The sequence below is a fragment of the Lytechinus pictus genome, chromosome 2 (genome assembly GCF_037042905.1).
Source record: "Lytechinus pictus isolate F3 Inbred chromosome 2, Lp3.0, whole genome shotgun sequence".
NCBI classification, from domain to species: Eukaryota; Metazoa; Echinodermata; class Echinoidea; order Temnopleuroida; family Toxopneustidae; genus Lytechinus; species Lytechinus pictus.
The window spans coordinates 25,401,857-25,409,959 of record NC_087246.1 but is presented as its reverse complement, the minus strand read 5'-3'; positions in this window follow the sequence as shown (position 1 = coordinate 25,409,959).

The following is an 8,103-nucleotide window of genomic DNA, read 5'->3' as shown; positions in this document are numbered from 1 at the left end:
TTCAAAATGTTTTGACATTCCATCTCAATCCCTTCCCAAAGACCCCAACATTGATGAATTGGAAGAAACGGGGATTTCTCTTCAATGTTATAATAAAGACATAAGTATTTCGTTTGGAAATGGTGAACTGGTTCTTTATTTGCATTTTATGATTCAATAATATTATTTTATTTGTTAAGCGGTATTTTAGGAAGAATTTTCATCAATAAAACAATTATCTCTTGTGATTTTTTTTTCATTTCTTTCGTAAAAACTGGGGGGGATGTTTGTACAGGCCATCCCCCCCTCCTCGAAAAGTGGGGGGGATATATCCGGCTTATTATATTCACTCGCGTTCGTAATCACTCGCGTCGGGTTGGTAATCACACGCGTTTTTTATTTTTGGCGATTTTTTTTTTTTCGGTGCGATTTTTTTTCTAACGGTGTCTTCAATGGGACAAACGTACTGGAAAAATAAAATGAAATTGAAATTCGAGTTTCGTTTTATTTTAAGCTGGTAAGTGCCTTAAATAAAACGTTCTCGACCACTGTTTTAAGATAACAAGCAAATTTTGACTACTGTTTTAACATAATCACATTCCACATCTTAAATCTTAGAACCATAGGCGGCGGAAGCGGGGGGGGGCTCCCCCTAAAAAAAGAGAGAGGGGGGAGAAAGGAAGGGAAAGAGGGAGAAAAGAGAAAGAAAAAAAAAGACAGACAGAAAGAAAGAAGCAAGGAAAAAAGGAGATAGAAAGGAGAAAAGGAATAAAGAAGAAAAAGGAGGAAAGGCTACTCTCGATTTAGATTTGCCTTTGGAGGATTTTCCTGAAGTCTGTGGTATTCTTTATAAAGCATAGCGAGGTGCTACAATTTCATAATATCACTATTTATTTGCTTCTCCCTTTCTTTGTGAATTATTCTACACTAACGTAAAAATCAGGGAGGAAAAAAGTGCTGAAGAAGAAAAGCAAGAAGGAAGGAGGAGGAGAAGTAGAAGAAGAAAAAAGAAGATGGAGGACATAAGGGGGTAAAAATGAAACTAAAAAGAGAAAATTGAGGGGAGGATGTAGAAGAAGAGAAAGAGAAGATAAAATAAGGGGAAGACTGAGAAGAGAAAAGGAAGAAGTGAGAAGGGAGATGAACAATAAGGAGAAAGGGAAGAAATTGAGAAGTAGAAGAACAGGGAGAAGAATAAGATGACATAATAATGGGAATAAAAAGAAGACTGAGAAGAAAGAGAAGTAGGAGGGGGAGTAAAGTGCACTCTGGTTATAAAGAAGTCCGAGGGACCAACGAAATTGTTCCTTTATACAAATAATTGTGTGTGTGTGTGATATAAGTTTTTTTTATATAATGATGGTGCACTGAACAAAATGTAAAAATGGTAAAATGGATTTTCATTAATCTTGCAGGACGTTGCAGGGTGAAAAATATGAAAAAATTTGGGGGTTATCAAGGACAAGAAATCTACACTGTATTGTAATTTGTATTGTAATGTATTTACAAGTGTATATTTGTTGTTGATCACAATGTTTTATTTATGTTTATGTATCCAGCCTACTGTGACTCCCTGAAGCCATGTCTTCTGTTTTCCAATCCATTATTTCTGACTCAATCTGAGTTACCTCGTGCTTGGAGTTGTTTAAGGGGCCTGGATAAATGACGTAGCCGACAACTTCTGTTTTCAGGAAGGCACCGGGACGGTACGGTACCTTGGCTTTGATCGTCGCGCGAATTTTTACCGTGAGAGCGCGCACAGCCACAGGGGCGGATCTTGACCAAAAGCTTCGGTCTTTGTGTCTATTAATTATTATGTTGGTTGTTCCGCTGAACTCCGTTGGCTCCACTCACCAAATACAGAGAAATTTAAAAAAAAATTAAAATTGTTTGAAAAAAACTCCTCGAAACAGACTGCTGCCAGCTGTCTGGGGCGGATCAAGCTTGTTTTCTATTCTTTAATTGCCGGCTTAAACGAAACTCAAATTTCCCTGCATGTCTGTCCCATTGAAGACACCGTTAAAAAAAAATCGCACCGAAATAAAAAAAATCGCCAAAAATTCAAAACGCGAGTGATTACGAACCAGAACGCGACGCGAGTGATTATAAACTGCCATATATCCCCCCCATCCCCCCGGGATTTACGCCAGTGACGACAGATGATTTACACTTCCAGAGTAAAACACCAATTACCTGTTTTTGATAATATCAAATTTGCACTTCAGAATTATTTCAAGAATGAAAAATATATCGCAGAGTCAAATTGTAAAATGGTAAAGTTTACAAAGAAATGGTTTCAATTACGTGCTATGTTTACATGAAGTAATCTGTTCAGTTCCTTTTCCATGTACAATGATACATATGAATATTATTGTTCATTTACTCCTTGCTTGTTCCTTTAATTGTTTACTATTGTGTGAACCTGACAGTTCAATTTATATATTTGTTGCAATTACTGTTGTACTGTATTTCGTTGTTATTAATTTGATTTGTCATTGAAAACATATCTTGTTATGTTTGAATAATAATAAAATCCATGTGGAGGGGAAACAAATTGAAAAAAATAAATGATGAAATGCAAGCTACTATGATAACAAAAATGACAATAAATGAATAATTCTTCGGTTTTCCATTACGTATTACAAAAAAAGTATTCAGTTGTATCAATACAATAGTTGTACGTGATGATATGCCAATAATAATCGTATTATAATTGTGAATTAGTAGTCACGCTTATGAAAAGATTTTAAAAATGACCTAGAAAAAAAAACTGATTTACAATGATCTTCAAGGACGATGTCGTGTCTTTTGCTTACACAATTATTCAGAAATATTTTTCTTTTTTAATATTCATAGGATAGATGTTTTTATTTTGTTAAGCGATCAGTGACACTTGTCTATGTACTTTCTAAGTTAAGATGACACTTCAAAACCATTACCTTGGTTAAGATTTCAATGTTGATACTCAAAACATGGTCAGAGTTCATTGACCCCAAATTACCTTTGACCTTGCATCTGACCTGAAACTCATAAAAGATGATCAGTGACACTTAATTACTCTATATACTTTTTAAGTTATGATGACACTTCAAAAACCTGAACTTAAAGGTTATGATTTCAACATGGTCTAAGTACATTGACCCTAAATGTCCTTTGACATTCAGTCATCTGACCTGAAACTCATACAAGAGGATCAGTGACACTTTCTTATGGTCAAGTTTCATGAACTAGGTCCATAATATACTATGATGATAATTCAAAAACACAACATTGGTTAAGATTTCAATGTTGACGACGCCGTCGTCGCCGCCGCCGCCACCGTCGAAAAAGCGGCGCCAATAGTCTCGCTCAGCTGTGCCGGCGAGACAAAAAATATGTTGATAATTTAATCAGAAAATATTCGAGAAAAAAATGTAAGTTTTGATAATATCACGCATAGGATAGGTTATATATACATTTTTTTTTTCAATTTTGTGTCGACTATGGTGAGCTGTTCCTCCATAATCCGTGCTTGCAATTTGTATTTGGTTACTATAACAATTTTCTTCTTTTTCTGTGTATGATTTTATATCCTAAGCACTAGTAGAATCCTTTGTTATTGTAATATGTAGGCCTATTGTAAAAGTGGTTGCAATTCAAGATATTTACTGCTACAAGTTCAGTCATTTTTTAAATGAACCATTTAGTAAATCAATCAAACCTTGATTTGAATGAAACTAACAACAGAGATTGAGCTCAAACTATCCTAAAAGCAATTTTAATTACTTTTTTTCTTTCTATAACTGGTACATCATCGTCAAAGCGGTTGTTGTAGTGCACAATGAGGCGATATTTCTTTAAAAAATCTCATTTTGTTTGGGACTGAAACGCCTACTCATGCTTACTAAATTTAGCCAAATTTATAAGGGGTTGTTTGAGAAAGAAGACAAAAAACAAAACAAAAAACCCAACGAACTTCTACATCAAGTTTTGTTATTGAAGGTCTCAACTGATTGCAATCGAATAGAAGGATTTAATTACGACGTATCTCTCGATTGAATAGTTGTACGTGATGACATTCAAATAATAAGCATAATGAATTCATAAACAGAAAAAGAAGAAAACTTGATTTACAGTGAACTTCAAGGACGTTGTCGTGTCTTTTGTTTACACAATTATTCAATAACATTTCTCTCTCTCTCTCTCTTTTATTTATTTATATTTTTAGATATTCATAGATGTTTTGCTTTTGTTATTACCTCTGGCGTACATAATCTGTACAGATTGTTTTTCAACATGGATATCTCACTTTTGAGTCTTACAGTATTTTCAATGGCTGATTGGAGGCTCAGGTCCCGCAGAGTAGAAGATGTTTTGGCCATTGTGTGATTCCATGTTTTCATTAATTCCTGTCCTACGTTCATTTCACATTCTTTCCTGATGAGTAGACCTTTAGGAACCAATTTTGCCTCTCTATATTTTGAGAGGAACTCGCAATGAAGTTGGTATTTCATCATTGAATACTCTTTTTTCCTTTCTTTCTCTCTTTCTTTCTTTAATAATTTATTTCTATCTTTCCTTCTTACTTCTTCTTTTTCTTCTTCTTCTTCTTCTTTTTCTTCTTCTTCTGTTTCTTCTTCTTCCACATCCTCTTGCTCTTCATTCTTCTTTCGATGTCTGTCTTTCATTCATCTGGTCTGGACCTTAATTTTTGTATTTTTGTATACTTGAATTATTATATACATTTTGTTCTATTTTGCCGTCCATGTATCTCATACATGTATTTCTACGCCATTTTGTAAATATATCGAAATATGAATAAAGAGTAATATATATTTGTTTACCTTATATACTACATGTCCCACGTTAAGCCACTCCTTTCCACCTTGTATTGTTCATTAGTTCTGCTCAAATGCACACATTTTACTGAGTACGCCCTCTTCGCTTTTAATACGTTTTACTTTGTAAATTACACACGCACGGTACACAACACAACCCTAATTCAGAAGAATTTGCTATGACCCATGTCAGGTACTAATTCACCTTACTTTTTATTTCTGTTGAGTATGATCCTTTGTTATTCCGTGTATTACCATATGATTTCTCTTATTGTTTTGTTTTGATTTAGCTTTAATTTGCTATTATTTACATTATGTTTGTTCTGTTGCTTATTCTATGATTTGCTTTATTTGTTTTGTTTAGCAAATAAAAACTGAAGAAGGCCAGGGCCGAAAGCTAACTTTGCTTCATCCTTGATTCTACTCTACTCTTCACATATATATTATAAACAATGATCAAAGCGATTGGTACATATATCCAATATATATATATATATATATATATACATATATACATATATATATATATATATATATATACACTCGGCAAAAAAAGTTCTTGGACACTTATAAAAGTTAAAATATTCCATATAGATAATTGATTAAAGGCAAATTATTGTATGTCAACATGACCAGACAATATTCCTCTTCCAGTATGACATGATATTTTCATGTGAACAGTCATGCATGGCTGGTTACAGGCATTAAACAATAGCAATGTCAGTAAAAGAAAATTGCAGGAAAACGATCAGTCATTATTATTTCAGTTGTGAAAGTTGTGATACCCTAAGCATTCAATTCAAATGATAACCACAGTCTGTTGAAATTGTTGAATGTATGCCTACATGATAGCCATGATCATTATCATTTGAATGGTCCATTTCTTGCAATTTTCTTTTACTGACATTGCTATTGTTTAAAGCATTTAACCACCATGCATGAATGACTGTTCACATAAAAATGTCAAATCATACTGGAAGAGGTATATTGTCTGGTCATGTTGACATACAATAATTTGCCTTTAATCAAATATCGATATGGAATATTTTAACTTTTATAAGTGTCCAAGAACTTTTTTTGCCGAGTGTATATATATATATATATGAACTTTTATACATTATATACCATATTATATAATGGTATCTCTTAGATACAAGTGGAATGCCTCTGGCGGTCTCGCCTGCATCACGCGATTCAATATAGCAGCAGTGCTGATTTTGAAAACTACTATAACTCGCACAAGAGGTTCAGTGATACTTGGTTACTCTTATTTCCACGTTTTATGAACTAGACCAATACACTTACAGAGATATGATGGTAATTCAACAAATACCCCCAAAGTGGCCAAAGTTCATTGACCTTACATGACCTTTGACCTTGATCATGTGACCTGAAACTCGCACAGGATATTCAGTGATACTTGATTAACCTTATGGCCAAGTTTCATGAACTAAATCCATACATTTTCAAAGTTATGATGGTAATTCAACAAATACCCCCAACTTGGCCAAAGTTCATTGACCCTAAATGACCTTTGACCTTGGTCATGTGACCTGAAACTCAGGCAGGATGTTCACTAATACTTGATTAACCTTATGTCCAAGTTTCATGGACTAGATCCATAAATTTTAAAAGTTATGATAGTAATTCAACAATATACTTTCTAAGTTATGCTGTCATTTCAAAAACTTAACCTCAGGTTAAGATTTGGTGTTGACGCCGCCGCCGCCGTCGGAAAAGCGGCGCCTATAGTCTCACTCTGCTATGCAGGTGAGACAAAAACGGCGCGGGTTGGTGTTCTTGGTGTCAAAATACACAGATTCTTACAGAAAGATTAAATGAAATAAAATTAAGCATCGAAAATTCACATTCACCCTTAATATTCAAGGACAAAGGTCAATGTATGATAAGATAATGGAAAAAAAAACACCGCAGGTTGGTGATCTTGGTGCCAAAATGCAAAGATTTGTACAAGTAGATTTATCAACACCAAAATCAGTATAAAGAATAAACTTTCACCCTTGAAATCCAAGATCAGATGAAATATATATATATATATATATACATAAATATGTATATAATAAACACAAGTTCACAAGGTTGACTGGAGGTTCATCAAATTTAATTGCAACTCTGAATTTCACGCAACCTACGTGATGTACGATCTTCAGGCAACTCTGAGAGTTGCAATTAAATTTGATGAACCTCCAGTCAACCTTGTGTTTATTATTCAAAGCTCTTCCTGTTAAGAACATCGAGCACTCTATACAAGGATAGAATTCCCGAAGTATATGAAGCAATGAAAAAAATAAATGAAATCAAGTATACATGTATAATTTGAAATGATTTTTATTTTAAATAGCAGCATTTAATGCATCATAATATCTAAATCAAGGTTGTTGCGTCTTTTTCTCTCCAGCGATAGTCCACTTACCACTATGCAATAATAGATACTATAAACTATTAGCTTATTCTCTGAAAATGGAAAGGATAGGTCTAACTCTCATGTCACAGCTAGCATCATCTGAGAGCATTTCAAAACAGCAGAGGGATGACAATGAAGATGAAATGAAGGCCATCATTAGAACTGCAGCTTTTGTCATAGTAAATGGCATGTATCTCAACTTCAACAAGGATGAATTCCCGTATTATTATTAATTACCTCTCATTGCGAGCTGCCAGAATCTCTTGAGATGCTAATGCTACAGGACAAATCTCCATATCTGCTCTCTGCCGTACGTCACACATGATGCTATTTATACTAGGTATCAGTTTGTACAAGGATCATGTATTTGGTCCAGAACAACTGATTGTTCTGCACAAATTAGGCATATAATAATAAAATTCAAAAGGAGATAATAGCTTACAAGTACACTTCCAGGTCTTGGGAATCAAGCTGTGCAACATATCAGTAATAATATAGATCCTGGTCTGATATCCCTTGACAGAACGTTAGGCTTTCATTGAATGGGCCAGATCAAAGTCCTGAAAATGTCAGAAGGTTTGCGAGAGTTTAATTACTCTTTGCTGAAGTTGAGACACTTAACTTCATTTATCAAGACAAAAGCTGCAGCTCTAATGATTGCCTTATTTTAAATCTTCATCATTGTCCCTGGCAATATGAAAATGTTCTTTGATGATGCCTATCCTTTCCATTTACAGATTAAGTTATAGTTTATAGTATTGATTGTAGCATTTGAGGTTGGTGACCTATTACAGAGCAATTTATTAGTACCTTGATTTAGATTTATAAAATGCATATCTAAATGCTGCTACTTTAGACAACTTCACCATTTCAAATTATATC